At 45.5% G+C, this 17,934-nt stretch overlaps 1 protein-coding gene and 1 pseudogene across 3 annotated transcripts in view; both read right to left on the minus strand.

The window, feature by feature from the left end:
- GFOD2 (Gfo/Idh/MocA-like oxidoreductase domain containing 2) overlaps window positions 1–17,934 on the minus strand; it is a 53,089-nt gene that overhangs the window by 15,299 nt on the left and 19,856 nt on the right. The window lies entirely within an intron of this gene.
- Window positions 1–17,934, minus strand: part of LOC127491332 (renin receptor pseudogene) — a 36,966-nt pseudogene continuing 19,032 nt past the window's right edge.

Genomic DNA, 17,934 nt, shown 5'->3' on the forward strand with positions numbered 1-17,934 from the left:
TTTATTCATTAGAGAGCCAGAGAGTGTGCTCCCAATCCACTGATTCACTACCACAAATACCCACGATTGTGAGTGATGGGAGTGGCCAAAGTCTGGAGTCCAGAACTCAATCCAGATCTCCCACATGGGAGGCAGAAATCCAACTACTTGAGCTGTCTTTCAAGGCCTGCATAAGCAGGAAGCTGGAGTCAGGAGTCAGAGCCAGGTACTCCAAGTTGAATGTTGGCACCTTAACACTATGCTAAATTCTCCTTTCCTGCAGTTTTAAGCATTGTAGACACTGCCTGGGACACCCACATCCCATATCAGAGCACCTGAGTTCAAATCTTAGCTCCACTCCCAATTCCAGCTTCCTGCTCAAATGCATACCCTGGGAGGAACAGATGATGGTTCAAGTTGTTGGGTCCCTGCCACCATGTGGAAGACCTGATTGAGTACCTGGCTCCTGGCTTCAGGTTGGTCCAGCTCTAGTTGTTGTAGGCATTCATAGAATGATCAAGTAGATGGAAGAGCTCACTCGCTCGCTCTCTGCCTCTCTACCTTTCAAATAAGTAAGTAAATAAACACATTTTTAAAAAAAGTTAGACACTGTATCCTTTCCTCTCTCTGGCCACTTCTGAGTGCCACTCGCAGACCCCTCTGCTCTTGTCCTGGCTCCTTCAATGCCGAGGTTCTGTCGTAGGTGTCCTCACTCCTTCCTTCATATGAACCCCTCATATCCTATCCCCTCCTCCCATAAACCAGTGTCTTCCATGCCTATAGCACAAGTCCAGCTCTCTCTCTCTCTGAACTTCACCCTCCCACGAGGATATGCACTACCCCTGAGTATCTCTGCTTTATTGTTCTACAGCTCCAGAAAACCCACAAGTCCAAATATGAACAGAAGCAGTGGGGTGATATGGTAAAGAGCAGATGCTCTAGTTAAAGCCTCAGAAGTTTCTGGGTTCAAATCCTGACATCACTGCTTCTTGGCTGAATGCAACCTTTTTTCATGGGTAAAATGGCCTGCTGTTGTTTAGCTCTCAGAGTCCTTTGAAATGAGGTCCAGCTGCAAGTGACTAGCAAAGTATCTGGTAGACAGTCAGCATTTAACAATTATCCCCTATGATGCACAACATTATGGATATCCTAAAAATCACTAAGTGCTTTTAAGTACTTTAAATAAATAAGTGGTTAAAATGGTGAATTTTATGCTATGTGCACTTTATCTCAATAAAACATTTTAAAAATATATCATCTTCGTTCAGCTCAGGTAAACATGGTTTTGGTTAACTGCATGCTCACAAAGTATATGAATGTTAATTTTTCTCTGCAATGGGAGGATTTCCAACTCTACAAAACCAAGGGACAATCCCTAAAGAACATTTTCCTCATGGCAGTAAATTCTGGGCTAGAAGTTCTAGAAACAAAAGTAAACTATAATTTTAAATTTTTTATTGGTGAGAGTCATACAGCCACCTTCCTAAGAAATAAAAAAACTATATTATTTTAATTATTAAAATTATTCTGAATATCAAGCTTTCTTAAAAGGCCGGCATAGGTCCTCCTGGAGAGAATAGCCTCACTTTCTTTGGGTCGGTCAGTCCTGGGAATTCTACCTGCCCCGCACCTTCCCTCTTTCCTCTGGAAATCTTTCTTGATGTCCCCACCCAGCCTGTGATGAGCTCCTCGTGCACTGCTTGCAACTGTAACACAGGCCTCTTGGTGTCCCCTGGGCCCTCCCCTGGCAGCACAGTGCTTTCTGGATGCCCCTACTCACAGGGCCTGTGTTCTACTCCACAGAACACCAAAGTCAGCCTTTGAAAACACATTAAAGGTTCTTTTTTTTCTTGCTATTAATTCTTTTGCCTTTACAGGATTCCCTTCTAATTAGAAAACACATTAATCACAGAGTATCTTCTATAATTTTCATGTCTTGGACTCCCTTCAGCCATTTTGGGGACTTTCTGCTATTATTATTTGGCTACTTATGGGTCTTGGCTATTCTTGGAGCCAGTGTCAAATCTGTAGCCTTTAGGGAAGTGAGATTCTGTGAAGTTTTGTGTGTCACTCATTGCCAATAGCCATGCGGGCCAGGGGAGTGAACAAGGATGTCCATGGCCTTCTCCAAATTCACGTCCAGGACACATCAATTCCTCATTCACACTGCATTCCTTCACACTATGCTTATATCTGCGTGTATATATTTAAGCATCAATGGCATAAAACAGAATCATTAGAGGAATTGTTAATAACATCCTTTTTGTTCTGCCACTGACTGAAAGGGTGCATCAGCTGGCCCCTGAGAAAGCCAGATGGCATGAAGCTAGGCAGGCTTGGCAACCAGGTATCCTGCTCAAGCAGGTGGGACTGGTTTTCCTTGTTTATTTCAGTGGCTACCTTTTCTTACCCCTGAAGCCTTCCTATTCTCTTTGTTCCTAACATCTTTGCATACACTCTGCATATCCTTCCAAAGAACTCCCCAGATGCAGCCTGCCAAGGTCAAGGGCATTCCAATCACCGCACAAGGTGGAAAGTGCTTGGTAGGACTGGCTATTCATGATTTGACAAGGCCACAGGCTACCAGGAAGGTAGCATAATGGTTAGAGGCACGTGGAATCTTTAGCTACTTTGCCTGGGTTCAAATCCCAGCTCTGCTACTTACAAGCTGGGTGACGTCAGGCAAGTCTCTTAGTTGTTCTGGGCCTCCATCTATTTCCTCCTAGGTAAAATGGGGATAGTTCTATCTACTTCATAAAGGGTTTGAGGAGTAAATGAATTGGTATCTGTACAGCACATATAACAGGGCCTGGCTCACAGAGCAAGTCACTGCTGGGTCACCTTTAAAAAAAAAAAAAAAAAGATTTATTTTACTTATTTGGAAAGCAGAGTTGGGGGGGAAGAGGGAGAGAGGGAGAGAGGGAGGGAGAGAGGGAGAGAGGGAGAGAGGGAGGGAGGGAGGGAGGGAGATCTTCCAACTGCTGGTTCACTCCCTAAATGGCCACAAAAGCCAGGGCTGAGCCAGGCTGAAGCCAATCGTCATGAGCTTCATCTGGGTCTCCTATGTGGATCCAGGGGCCCAAGGACATGGGTCATCCTCTGCTGTTTTCACAGGCACATTAGCAGGGAGCTGAATTGGAAGTGAAGCAGCCAGGACTTGAACCATCGCCTATATGGGATATTGGCATTGCAGGTGGTGGCTTAACCTGCTATGCCACAGCACTGGTCCCCAGGTCAACCGTTTTTGAGGTGTGTGTTTCATTTTTCCTTTTCTTTTCTTTTTAAAAATATTTGCTTATTTATTTTGAAAGTCAGAGTTACAGAGAGAAGGAAAGATGGAGAGATAGAGATCTTCCATCCACTGGTTCACTCCCCAGGTGACCACAATGGGCAGGCTGAAGCCAGGAGCCAGGAGCTTCATCAGGTTCTCCTATGTGGTTGGCAGGGCTCCAAACTCTTGGACCATCTTTCGCTCCTTTTCCCAGGCCATGAGCAGGGAGTCAGTTCAGAAGTGGGGCATCTGGGACACAAAATGGTGCTGACATTGAAGGCAGCAGTTTTATCTGCTATGCCACAACATCGGCCCTGGGTGTGTGCTTCTCCATACTATACTTTAAAGAAAAGATTTAAGGAAGGTTACTTAACATAAAAACACCAAATAATGAACATCAGAAGTAGGCAGAAAAACTAATGTTAGGTACCTAAAATGGAATAGGTCATCTTTTATCTAAAGATACCTATTATCTATGACTGACTTGCAAATCTCCCTTCCAAAGCTCTGTAGGAGTTTGGGGCTATTGTTTTGAGCTAACATCAAGCAAGTACAAGGCCAGGCAATGTTTAGTCTGTCTCTAAGTCCATGCAACTCTGCTTTAAAGATGAGAAAATGAGAGCTCAGAGAGGCTTGGAGATTCTTCCAGGGTTCTACAGTGGGCAGTATGCAAGAGGCCCACCACAAGCAGTGCAATCCTGGAGCAGGGTACTCTACTTCCCGAGCCTCTGTACAAACAGCCGTTTTAAACATGTGCTTGTGGGAGCTGCTCTTCTTTCACCCTCAGTGGTGAATGTGAGCCAAGAAAGTTCCTTCTGCAGTCTGGCTTGTCAACTGCTTGCCTCACACCCACCATTAAACCAACACTAACCTGTTCAGATGTCATATCTTTAATGAGGGCCTAACAGGTGGCTGTGGGACATAAAAAAGATGAGGAGTCCTAATTTGGGGGGTGATAAGTCATAAAGGAAAGTAGGAACCAGAGCTGATGGCACTAAGCGCTAATCTAAGGGGATCTGAACTAATCTAAGGGGATCTGAACTCTGACAGGTGGGTGTGCTCAGTAGCTCAGTACTCACATCTGCACCATTTTCCCGGCCTGCTCCTAGGCCCTACTCTGTGTCTAGGGAGTAAACAGGCCTGGGGCTTTGGCTCCAGGTCCTCTGGCTTTCATCTGGGTCCAGCCAATGGAAAGTACCAGGAGGAGATCAGAGAGCAGGAACAAAGTTATTTATTCTCTGTCCTCTTTCTCTGCCAGGATGTGGTTCTGGCAGGAGCCGTGTTTCTTTACCAAGGTCATGGCTCTTATCAAGGACCCCTCTCCCACAGCTGTAGCTTTTGCTGTGTTCTAATAAGACCTGCCATTTCCCACACTGTGCTGGGGGTGGGGGTGGGGTGTTGGTTACACTACCTGCTGTTGCCAGTCCTTGCCAGGCTCTAGGTGATCCACCTTCATTTGTAGGCTACCTTTATTGCTCATTCCAATGCAAATAATTCCTTCATTTAAAAATTATTTATTTATTTGAAAGGCAGAGTGACAGAAAGTAAGTTATATTCCATTCTTTGGTTCACTCCCCAAATGGCCACAACGGCTGGAGCTGGGCCAGGCCAAAGCTAGGAGGCAGAAATTCCACCACAGTCTCCTACAAAGACAGCAGGGGCCCAAGCACTTGGGCCACCTTCTGCTACGTTCCCAGGCGCATCAGGAGGAAGCTGGATTGGAAGCAAAGCTGTTGGGACTCCAATCGATGCTCACATGGCAAGCTTAACCCAGTGTACCACAACACCTGCCCCAACCCCTTCATTAAAGGCTTTTCAGTTAACCTTTTGAGTCTACTTGTTGTTTCCTGCCCAGACCCTGATGCATATATTAGGCAATAAGAAGCATCAACTTTTTTTTAATTTGGCAGAAAGATGTCAGTGGAATAAAATTTGGGAGACACTAGACATGGGGAACCAGTTAGGGTATCAAGTAAGAGAGTAAGAGGGGTCTAATGGGAGTAATGAAATGAAGCAGATAGGTTTCAATAGGATTTGGGATTATGAGGGGAGAGGGAAAGCCAAAAACAACGAGGGATCGGCATCGTGGCGTAGAACGTTAAGCCAGCATCCCATATGCGTGCTCATTTGAGTTCCTGCTGCTCCACTTCCCATCCAGTCCTCGTGTCTGGGAAAGTAGTGGAGGATGGCCCAAGTGCTTGGGCCCCTGCACCCACGTGGCAGACCCAGAAGAAGCTCCTGGCTCCTGGATTCGGCTTGGTCCAGCTCCAGCCATTGCAACCATTTAGGGAGTAAACTAGCAGATGGAAAACCTCTCTCTTTCCCCTTCTCTCTCTGTATTTCTCTGTATTTCTGCCTTTCAAATAGATAAATAAATAAATAAATCTTTAAAAACAACAACGAACTACATAGATCAGCACCTCTCCAGGAACACAGGCACAAAATTCCTCAACAAAACACTAGCAAATCAAATCTAGCAAAGTGTTAAAAGGACAATACATCACGATCAAGGGAGTTTACTTCCAGGAATGCAAGGCTGGTTCAACATCCTATAATCAATTAGTATAATTCACCATATCAATGGTCACTATGTAATTCCTTAGGCTGCATTACTTAAAAATGCAAATTAAAATATATTCAACACAATTATATACATTAGAATGTCTAAAATTCAGAAAACCTGATATTAAATACTAGCAAGGACAGGAAATAAGTGTTCATTATTGGTGAAAATGCAAAATGATACAGCCACTTTGGAACAATAGCTTCCTATTCTACAAAGCTGAATATAAATATATACCTATCATACAATTTAGCAATCTTACTTCTAAGTACTTATCAAGAGAAATGAAAAGTTACATTCACACAAAAACCTGTATGTGAACATCTTCAACAGTTTTATTTATAACTGCCAAAACCTATAACCACCACAAATGTCCTTAAACAAGTGAATGTATAAACAAATAGCAATATATCAATACAATGGAATACAACTCACAAAAAGGAACAAACTACTGATGCACACAACACAGCAAAGAATTTCAAAGGCACTATGCTAACTGAAAGACATCAGGAATGGGGTGCCTTTGTGCTTCAGCCAGTTAAGCCATGCAGGCATCCCATATCAGAGTGCTGGTTAGAGCTCCCACTGCTCCACTTCTGATCCAGCTCCCTGATAATGTGCCTTTGGAAAGCAACTGATGACGGCCCATGTACAGGGACCCTGCCACTCATGTGGAGACCAGGATGGAGAGGATGGAGTTCCTGCCTCTGGTTTAAGCCTGGGCCAGATCCACTATCACAGCCATCTAGTGAACCACTGGACGAATGACCTCTTTCTCCGTTTCTCTCTGTCATGAATCTTTTTTAAAAAAAGTAAAAAGACGGCTGGCGCCGTGGCTCACTAGGCTAATCCTCCACCTTGCGGCGCCGGCACACCGGGTTCTAGTCCCAGTCGAGGCGCCGGAGTCTGTCCCAGTTGCCCCTCTTCCAGGCCAGCTCTCTGCTGTGGCCCGGGAGTGCAGTGGAGGATGGCCCAAGTGCTTGGGCCCTGCACCCCATGGGAGACCAGAATAAGTACCTGGCTCCTGCCATTGGATCAGCGCGGTGCGCCAGCTGCAGCGCGCCGGCCGCGGCGGCCATTGGAGGGTGAACCAACGGCAAAGGAAGACCTTTCTCTCTGTCTCTTTCTCTCACTGTCCACTCTGCCTGTCAAAAAAAAAAAAAAAAAAAAAAAAGACACCAGGCTCAAAAGGCTCCATATTGCACGATGTCACTTCAATTGTTAGGTAGGAAGGTACGCATCAGCCTATGTGTGTGACAGGAGCTAAAGAACAAAAATGGAAAGTTCCTGTGGTTGAATGAGGGAAGAATGATAGAAGCATGCCTTAGAAACAGCACAGTATCAAGTCTTCCTGTATCCAAATACCTTGTTGGTGGGTCCCAGCCCCTCTCCTGGGGAAACCTCAGAGGAATCTTCCTAGACTTGCATCAGGGAGGCTATTTGACCCAGTAACACTGTGCTACAATAAAGCTCCAAGAGGAATTTCATAAAGTATTCCATCCAAAAATATCCCAGAAGAGGGAGCCGGGAGAAGCAGTGGGCTCATACCCATAAAAACTCCAGTCTGAATGCAGACGGGGCTCTAGGTTTTTTGCTGAGATGCCCACTGGCCTGCTAGATATTTTCTCTTCATTAAACTTTGCTAGCTTGCTTACTGCTGATCTCCATTTCATGTCTGAGATTCTTTTCTTACAAGAAGACAAAAACCTTGGTTCAGCCATCTTTGGTAACAAAATGACATAATGCAAAAGGTAAAACTACAGGGACAAAGAACAGATCAGCAGTTGGCAATGTTGGGATTGGTTGCATGGGTGAACTACAGAGACACAAGGGAGTTTTGAGGGGAATGATGGAACCGTTCTGTCTTGATGATAGAGATGATTACATTGCTGCATACATTTATCAAAACCCATAGCATTATGTACTAAAAAGGGTACACATTACTGGCAGGTAAATTAAACTTCAGTAAATATGGTCCTATGGGGAGTTGGGGTGGGGGACACACAACAGCAATGAAGCTCTATGCCTAAGAGAATGAAAAATTGTAGTGTCCTTAAAAGAAATACGGAGCTAAACAGGCCCAACTGTTGGGACTCTGTTGTGGAAACAGGGACTGTGGATTGTCTTTCCCAGTCTGGCTGAGTATCATCCAACCTTCTCTTTGTCTAGTCCTGGAGCCAAAGCTACTGCAAAGCCACAGGACAAGATGGCTGAAGGGGTGGGCCAAACCCAATCTGTTACCTGTCATTGTAAATAGTCTTCTGGAACACAGCCACACCATTTGTTCACCTATTCCTTTATGGTGATGCTTGTATGGCAACAACCAAGTAGCCTCAATAAAGGCCATATGGTAAATAGTTACCACATGGTCCTTCACAGAAAAGGTTTGTTGGTCCCTGATGGTTCTAAGGCCCAGGAGCTCCAAGAGACAGAGTATGGTCAGGAACGTAGACATTCATAGTGTAGACTCACTGTGGCAAGTCACAGATTCTAGGAATTGTGGAACTAATGCTTAACTTTAAAGGTCACACATTCATTAGGTAGCTCACAACAGGGGTTAGGTCATGGGCAAAAGTTGCCTATGAACCATTTTCCCCGTTAAATAAAAAGAATCAGAAGCCATTGTTTTGGACTAAACTCTAAAAGACCAGGCTAAAAATAAAAACGAAGTCACTCACACTAAAGTTCTGACATAAAGCTGTTAATCTGACTTTCCAAAAAACCACTGCCAAATTTCCCAAACTGGCCAGTTTCAGTTGGCATAAAAGATAATGTGATTAGTAACCAATCAGCTATTTTCCTATTGTTCTGTGTCCTTGTCCCCAATTTATAAGGAAAGCAACTTTGAAATCACCAATTCACTTTTTGCTCCTTTGTTTCTGCTTTCTTCAGCCTTTTTTGTCTGTAAAGCCAACCTCCTCTGCTTGGTTTACTGGAAGACTTTCCTATTCTATGAAATGTTCCCCCAAATAAAGTCAATTAAGATATTTAAAGTGTTGTGATTTTGTCCTTTGACACTATCAACAGCCTTTAAAATGCTGGGGGTTGTAACTATCAGGGCTAAAACCTGCATTTCAGGGTGGGCATTTAACCTAGCGGTTAAGATGCCTGCATTCCACATGAGGGTACCTGGGTTTGATTCCCAATTCTGGCTCCTGATTCCTGCCAAAGCAGATTCTGGAAGGAAGCTGTGTTGGTTCAAATAACAGGGTTCCTGCCACCTTCATGGGAGACCTAGAATAAATTTCCAGATCCCAGCTTTGGGCCTGATGCAGTCCTGGCCATTGCCAGCATATGGAAAGTAAATCAGTGGATGGGAGCACTCTCCGGGCCTAGAATGTGGTTTTTTGTTTTTGTTTTAGGGAAAAGGTTTGTTGGGGCAAGCCGACAGGACAGGTGGAGTGGGTGAGAAAGTAAGAGCGAGAGATCAGAAGAGACAGCACGTGTGCTGGAAGCAGGTCCTGCTATACCTTTGTGTGTGTGTGTTGGGGGGGGGAGTATAGAATGTGTGTGTGTGTGTGTGTGTGTGTGTGTGTTTGACAGGTAGAGTTACAGACAGTGAGAGAGACAGAGAGAAAGGTCTTCCTTCCGTTGGTTCACTCCACAAATGACCGCAATGGTTGGAGCTGCGCTGATCTGCAGCCAGGAGCCAGGAGCCTCCTCCTGGTCTCTCATGTGGGTGCAGGGGCCCAAGCACTTGGGCCATCCTCCACTGTCTTCCCAGGCCACAGCAGAGAGCTGGACTGGAAGAGGAGCAACTGGGACTAGAACCAGTGCCCATATGGGATGCCAGTGCCGCAGGCGGAGGATTAACCTAGTGCGCCACGGCGCCGGCCCCTAGAATGCGGTTCTTTGGCTAGTGTTACCACAAGAAGACGACCTGAGGACGGAACAGTTTTTCTTTTTTAAAGATTTTATTTATGGAACACAGTTTCTTATAGACATCAGTACTAAGGTGATGAATCAGCTGTCATCAAGAAACTCCATCCCACAGCAAAGATAGGCACTATGCAAATCTGCACTCAGGAAGGTCAGGTGGTGCAACAGAAACTCATGTGCAGCACAGAGAAGAGCACTATTAACTACAGGAACCAGCAGTGGTATATAAGCAGGAAAGGCTCCCAGGAGGAAATGATGTAATAGGACTGAAGACAAAAGGGCACAAAGCCTCTCCGACACCTTCAGTGCCAAGACCCTCCCTTTACTGCTGAGCCATCCCTGTTCTGGAGATGGATGGACTTGAAATCTGTCCACATAAAACTTTCACACTATAGATTTACCTGTGATATTTCTAATGTTTCCTCTAAATTTCCTAGGTTCTGTGTGCAAAATGACAATAACAACTTTTTGTTTTCGAATCATTGGCTAGTCAGTCATTTCCCACACTGATTCTGGGTTAGCCATATCACTTACTCTGGCCAATGGGACATCAGCAAAAATACACAGGGAGCATGAAAAGAACTTGTAAGTTAAGGTTTGCTCCCTTGCTACTCTTGTAATCTCTGGAATCATCACCGCGTGAATAAGTCAAAGCCACCCTTCTAGATCATGAAAGACACCTCCCCAGCTCACACCAGGCCGACTGCTAGTTATGTGAAACCAACCCAGAGCTTCCACTTCCAGGGGAGCTAACTCAGACTGCTGACGCACACCCTGAGCGACAGCAGGACGGCTCAAGTACTGGAATCCCACCCACATGGGAGAAACAGGCTGAGCTTCCAGCTGCTGGCTTCTCTGCCTGGCCCAGCCTTGGCTGCTGCAGGCATCTGGGGAGTCAAACAGCAGATATGAGATATTACGCTTGTTCTCTGCCTTTCAAATAAATAAGATAAATAGCTAAATTTTAAAACATTGTATAGTGTTTATCATCTGGGATCTCCCTTTGCTCTACAAAACCTTAAAAGTTTACTGAAAGTGGTTTATGGAGAACACAACTCACTGAGAATGGGGTGTTCCACCAGAAGGTACCTACTCTTGCCCGCTAAAGGCTAAGATGAGAGAGAACTATAATATGGTAATTGAGCAGTTAGGTTCCCTGTCATGTTACCCTTCATTCACCCTCCCTACCTCTCAATATCTCTTCAAGAGTATCTTTAAAGGTCTGCAAAGTTCTTCAAGTGTCATTACTTGTTTTGGGTCTGAGTATCAGAAGCAGTCAGCTCTTCAGAAAATTAAAGATGGATGGAGACTGGGTGGCTCCAGCCAAGCTATTTAAACATGTTACCTGATAGTCTGCCTGAAAATTACACTTTTACCTTACAAAATATGCTATTTTTCAGTGCCACACTTTTTCTTGGTTCACTCCCCAAATGGCTACGACAGCCAGGGGTTGGGCCTACCTGAATCCAGCAGTGAGAAGCTTCTTCCAGGCTCAGAGGCCCAAACACCTGGGCCATCTTCTGCTGCTTTCCCAGGCACATTAGCAGGCAGCTGGATTGGAAGCGGAGCAGCCAGAACTTGAAATGGTGCCTGTATGGGATCTGGGCACTGCAGGCAGAGGCTTAACCTTCTGTACCAATTGCTGCCCCTCCCCTTTTAAAGATTTATTTATTTGAAAGGCAGAGTTACAGACACACACACACAGAGATCTTCTACCTGCTAATCACTCCCTAGATGGCCCCAATAGCTGGGCCAAGGCCAGGAGCCCGGAGCTTCATCCAGGTCTCAAGAAACAAGCCCAAGTGTTCCTCAATATAATGAATAAACAAATTATGGTACTGTCATACAACAGCACACAGTAAAACAATGAAAATGGGGGCTGGTGCTGTGGTGTAGCAGTAAAGCCACCACTTGCAGAGCCGGCATTCCATGTGAGTGCCAGTTCAAGTCCCAGCTGCTCCACTTCTGATCCAGCTCTTTGCTATGGTCCGGAAAAGCAGCAGTAGATGGCCCAAGTCATTAGGCCCCACACCTGCATGGGAGACCCAGAGGAAGCTCCTGAATGGCCCACTTCTGGGCATTGTGGCCACTTGGGGAGTGAACCAGTGTGTGGAAGACCTCTCTCTAACTCTGCCTTTCAAATAAATAAATCTTTTAAAAATTAACTATTGGGGTAGGCATCTGGCATAGTGGTTGGATTACCAGTTGGGGTCCCTGCATCCCATACTGGAGTGCATGAGTTCAAGACCAGCTCTGGGCCCAATTCCAGTTTCCTGCTAGAGGCAGTGGTGATAGTTCAAGTGATTGCATACCTGCCACCCTCATAGACCAACCCAGCCTGGGCTATTGCAGGCATTTGGTGAGTGAACCAGCTGATGGAAGTTTTGTCTAATAATACCTGCAACAGTGTGTATGAACCTTAAAAACATTATGTTGTTGGGGCTGGCACTGTGGTATAATGGGTTAAGCCACTGCCTGCAACACTGGCATCCCATATAGAAACTGATTCGAGTCCCAGCTGTTCCATTTCTGATCCAGCTTCCTACTAATAAGCTTGGGAAAACAGCAGAAGACAGCCCAAGGCCTTGGGTCCCCACATGGCATGTGACCCACCTGGCTGCTGTGGCCATCTAGGGAGTGAACCAGTGGCTGGAAGATCTCTCTGTGTAACTCTGCTTTTCAAATAAATAAATTTTTAAAAACAAAAAGATGTTGAATGAAAGATGTGATATGCATGTATACCCAAAACCCATATGGAATACATCAGATCTGTACACTTACTTGAATAAGTTAATGATAGAGTGCAATAAAATAATTAATTATATGTAATTATACTTCAACTTTTAATCACAGTAAGTTGTGTCTAAGAGCATAGTAAAATCTATTCGTACTCTGCAAATTCAGATCTATAATCAAACTAAATGGATATGTGTGAATTAGAAGTTTCTTGTTTCAAAGGCCAGCATTAGGGTATACTGGCAAAGACATCACCTGAAATGCTGGTATCCCATGTCTGAGCACCAGTTTGAGTCCTGGCTGCTTTGCTTACAAGCCAGCTCCCGACTAATGTGCCTGGGAAGGCAGTGGAAGATGGCCCAAGTGCTTGAGACCTTGCCACCCATGTGGGAGACTCAGATGGAGTTCCTGCCTCCTGGCTTTGGCTTGGTCAAGTCCTGGTCACTGTAGCCATTTGGGGAGTGAATCAGCAGATAGATCTCTGCCAGCCCGTAACTCTGCCTTTCAAACAAAACAAATCTTTTAAAAAAATAATAAATCTTTTTTAAAAGAATGTTATAAAAGTCTCATTTTAGAAGTTTTTGCTTTGAAACAAAACAAAAATTCTTTAAGCTTACTCTTGGGAATATCATCATGACAGAAACAATGACTGACGCCAAGTGAGCTTTCCCAGGAAGGAACTTCAAGAGAGGGTGTGGTGATCTAGGCAGGCAGCCTAGCCACTCCCTGAGGGTATCTGATGATGGCACGTTTCCCTGGCCAGTGTCACTTCGGGTGAGGTGCTGGGCTATAGGTATTAAGAAGTCCTGTGGCCAGCACTGTGGTATAGTGGGTGAAGCCACCACCTGCAGTGCTGGCATCCCATGCAGGCGCCATTTCAAGTCCTGGCTGCTCCTCTTCAGATCCAGCTCTCTGGGATAGCCCAGGAAAGCAGAAGAAGATGGCCCAAGTCCTTGGACCCCTGCATTTGTGTGGGAGACTCGGAAGAAGTTCCTGGATCTTGGCTTCAGATTGGCGCAGCTCCAGCCATTGTGACCATCTGGGGAGTGAGCCAGCAGATGGAAGATATCTTTCTCTCTCTTTCGGTGCCTCTGCCTCTCAAATAAATAAATAAATCTTAAAAAAAAAAAAAGTCCTGATTGCACATGAACAACTCATACTAAGGAAGGGAGGGTTCATGAGGCAATCTTTTATCACTTTAGGCAAGCGAATTTCATGACGGCTCTAAGCAGAGAAATGGTGAGAATCCATCTGTGGTTTTAGCTATATGGGGGTGGGGGGCAGTGAGGCTTAGACGCAAGAGTGGGAAGCCCCCACTCAGTGCCCAGCCTCTATTATACCCCAAAGGCCATTCACCATGAGACCACAGACCTAGCCCCTTACCCCAGGTGCCCCAGCAGGAGCACTGCATCCTCAGGCAGCCCTCCTGCCTCTACGGCATCACACACCTCTGCTCTCCTGAACACATCCAAAGGCCAGCTTCAACAGACTTGTTTGGGGATGGGACATTGTAGTGCAATGGTTTAAAATGCATTGGGATGCCCACATCCCATAGTAGAGTGCCAGTTTGAGTTAGGTTACTCTGCTTTTGATTCAGCTTTCTACTAATGTGCCTGGTCAAAGTGCTCAGGACCCTGCCACCCACATGGGGAACCAGGTTTCTGGTTTCAGCCTGGCATAGTTCTGGTTGGTGAGGGCATTTGGGGGCATGAACCAGCATATGGAAGATCTCTCCCTCTCTGTCACTCTGCCTTTCAAATAAAAATAAAGAAATCTTTCAAGAGAGACCGACACTTGTTTGGGAATTACATTTCTCTGTGGGTGAATTTTTTTTCAGTAATTCTATGCTAATAAGAGATGCTAAAATAAAGCACTGTGTGGCCAAAGGTGAGGTTAGGGCCCCAATTATACAGGGCCTTCATCAAATTTTATTTTTTTTTAAATTTATTTTATTTATTTGAAAGACACAGTTACAGAGAGCCAGAGAGAGAGGTCTTCCATTCCACTGGTTCATTCCCCAAATGACCACAACAGCCAGAGCTGAGCTGATCTGAAGCCAGGAGCCTGGAGCCTCCCCTGGGCCTCCTAATCAGGTACAGGGGCCCAAGGGCTTGGGCCTTCCTCTAGTGCCTTTCCAGACCGTAGCAGAGAGCTGGATTGGAAGAAGAGTGGCCGGCGCCGCGGCTCCATAGGCTAATCCTCTGCCTGCGGCGCCGGCACACCAGGTTCTAGTCCTGGTTGGGGCACCAGATTCTGTCCTGGTTGCTCCTCTTCCAGTCCAGCTCTCTGCTGTGACCCGGGAGGGCAGTGGAGGATGGCCCAAGTCCTTAGGCCCTGCACCTGCATGGGAGACCAGGAGAAGCACCTGGCTCCGGGCTTCGGATCAGCACGGTGCACTGGCCGCAGCGGCCATTGGGGGGTGAACCAACGGAAAAGGAAGAACTTTTCTCTCTGTCTCTTTCTCTCACTATCCACTCTGCCTGTCAAAAAAAAAAAAAAAATAATAATAATAATAATAAAGGGGCCGGTGCTTTGGTACAGCAGGTTAAAGCCCCAGCCTGCGGCGCTGGCATCCCATATGGGTGCTGGTTAGAGTCCTCCTGCTCTTCTTCCCCCTTTTTTTTTTTCTTATTTTGTGCCAGGTACTTATCCTGGTCTCCCATGGGGTGCAGGGCCCAAGCACTTGGGCCATCCTCCACTGCACTCCCTGGCCAAAGCAGAGAGCTGGCCTGGAAGAGGGGCAGCCGGGACAGAATCCGGCGCCCCGACCGGGACTAGAACCTGATGTGCCAGCGCCGCAAGGCGGATGATTAGCCTAGTGAGCTGCGGCACCGGCCTCCCTTTATTATTTTTAATAGTTGTTACATATTTCCTTCATTTTTATTTAACTTTTTATTTTGAGAGGCAAAGAATCAGAGAGAGAGAGACAGAGAGAGGGAAAGAGTTCCCATCTACTGGTTTACTCTTCAAATGCACACAATGGTCAAGGCTGGGCCCAGGCCAAAGCAGAGAGTTGGGAACTCAGTCCAGGTCTCCCATGTGGGTGGGAGAAACTCCATTACTCAAGTCATCCCTGCTGCCTCCCAGGATCCATATTAGCAGGAAGCTGGAGTCAGCAGTTGAAGCAAGGGGCTAGTGTTGTGTTGCAATAAGTTAAACCACCACCTGCAATGTTACCATCCTTGCTAATGAGCCTGGAAAGGCAGGGGAGAATGGTCCAAGTACTTGCGCCCCTGCCACCCGTGTGGAAGATCAGGATGGAGTTCCAGGTTCTTGGCTTCATTCCGACCCAGCATGGGCTGTTGCAGACAATTGGGGAGTGGACCAGGGGACAGAAGATCACTATCTCTTTCTCTGCTGCTCTGCATTTCAAATAAATAGTAAATAAATCTTAAGAAAAAAGAAGAGAAAAAACCAGCTATGATCCCAGGTTCTCCAAAGTGAGATGTAGACATCTTAACCACTAGGCCAAATGCCCGCCCCATCTCAAACTAATTTTAAAATATTGTGACATTAGTTGAGCTAATTATAATCTGTGCTTCAGATGCTTATATATAAAATGACACCTATAATTTATACAAATTGAGTCATTAATAAGTACTTAGTAAAAAAATATCTACTGTGGAACAGGCCTAGACAAAAGATAGGACACTTTGGTGAGCAAAACAGACACAGTTTCCACTTGCATGGAGAGTACAGTCTAGCAAGAGAGATAAGACAATCGAATAATCACATACATGTGTAATTATAACCCAAGATAAATGCTATAAAGGAAAAGAACAGGGTGCTCTGAAAGCATTCAGCAGGATATAAATTAGTCTTATTTATAGATGTGTTAAATGATATATCTGTAATGCACTTTAATTAAGTTCCTTGTGAGAAAGGCCCTACCCACACTTCAGGGTTGAATTACAATAAAAATTCTGACATTGGAAGCTGAGTAGAGAAAAGCACAGCAGCCCACTGTCATTAAAAGCCAGTTTGTGATGAGCAGAACTCTCTCCCTAGAGCAGCGTTCAAGTTTTCACCCAATAGCATTTCTTCAGTACAAAATGGGTCTAAAAGATGTAGAGAAGAAAGCAAACCGGGAGTCAGGGCTGTGGCCCAGCAGGATAAGCTGCCACATGAAATATGTACATACCACATCAGAGCACTGATTTAAGCCCCAGCTGCTCTGCTTCTTATCCAGCTTCCTATTATGCCTGGGAAAGCAGCAGATGATGACCCATGTATCTGGGCCCCTGCCACCAATGTAGGAGACCAGGATGAAGCTTGGCCCAGACCTGGCTGTTACAGCAATCTGGGGAGTGAACCAGTGGATGGAAGATCTCTCCCTCCACTCTGTCACAGTGCCTTTCAGACAATTAAATATATATATTTTTAAAATAAAGTAAAGATGGAGTTGGCACTATGGCATAGCAGGTAAAACCACCACCCACAGTGCTGGCATCCCACATGGGCACTGGTTCAAGTCCTGGCTGCTCCACTTCAGATCCAGCTCTCTGCTATGGCCTGGGAAAGCAGTAGAAGATGGCTCAAGTCCTTGGGCGCTTGCACCTGCATGGAAGACCCAGAAGAAGTTACTGGCTCCTGGCTTCGGATTGGCCTAGCTACAACCATTATGGCTATTTGGGGAGTGAACCATCATATGGAAGACTTTCCTCTCTCCCCACCTCTTAACTCTTTAAAATAAATAAATCTTAAAAAGAAATAAAAAACTTCATTCACATTAAAGCTAGTTAAAAAGTAAACATTCCAAACTTTAAACTTAACATCATACAACTCTCTTAGGAAATTCTGTGTTCCAGCATCATGACTGAAAATCAAAATACAAATAACCAAGCCTGGAGTGGTGTTTGGCCTAGTGGTTACATCACTAGTTAGGACACCTATGTTCCACATTGGCGTACCTGGGTGTATTCCCAGCACTGGCTGGATTCTAGCTTCCTGATAATGCAGTCCCCGGGAGGCAGCATTAATGGCTCAAGTAATTGGGTTCTTGTCACCCAAGCTGGATATCTGGATTGAGTTCCTGGCTCCTAGCTTCAGTACCTGTCCCCCAATCCACCAGCTACTGCCAGCATTTGGGGAGTGAACCAGCCAATGGACGTTCACTCTGCTTCTCTATCTCTTTGTCTTTCAAAACAAATAAATTTTAAAAATTCATAAAAATGAAACAACTGGGGCCAGTGCTGCGGCACAATGAGTTAAAAGTCCCTTTGTGGCATATCTCCTGCGGGCGCTGGTTCAAGTCCCAGCTGCTACACTTCTGATTCAGCTCCCTGCTGATGTGCCTGGGAAAGCAGTGGAATGGCCCAAGCCCCTGTGCACCTGCAACCATGTGGGAGACCCAGAAGAAACTCCTGGCTACTGACTTCGGATCAGCTGAGCTCCGGCTGTTGTGATCATTGGGGAGTGAACTAGTGGATGGAAGACCTCTCTTTCTTGTTTTCAAATAAATAAAACTAAATTAAAAAAATTAAACAATCAAGATTAAGCTACCTTA

This window comes from Oryctolagus cuniculus, chromosome 18 (genome assembly GCF_964237555.1).
Source record: "Oryctolagus cuniculus chromosome 18, mOryCun1.1, whole genome shotgun sequence".
NCBI classification, from domain to species: Eukaryota; Metazoa; Chordata; class Mammalia; order Lagomorpha; family Leporidae; genus Oryctolagus; species Oryctolagus cuniculus.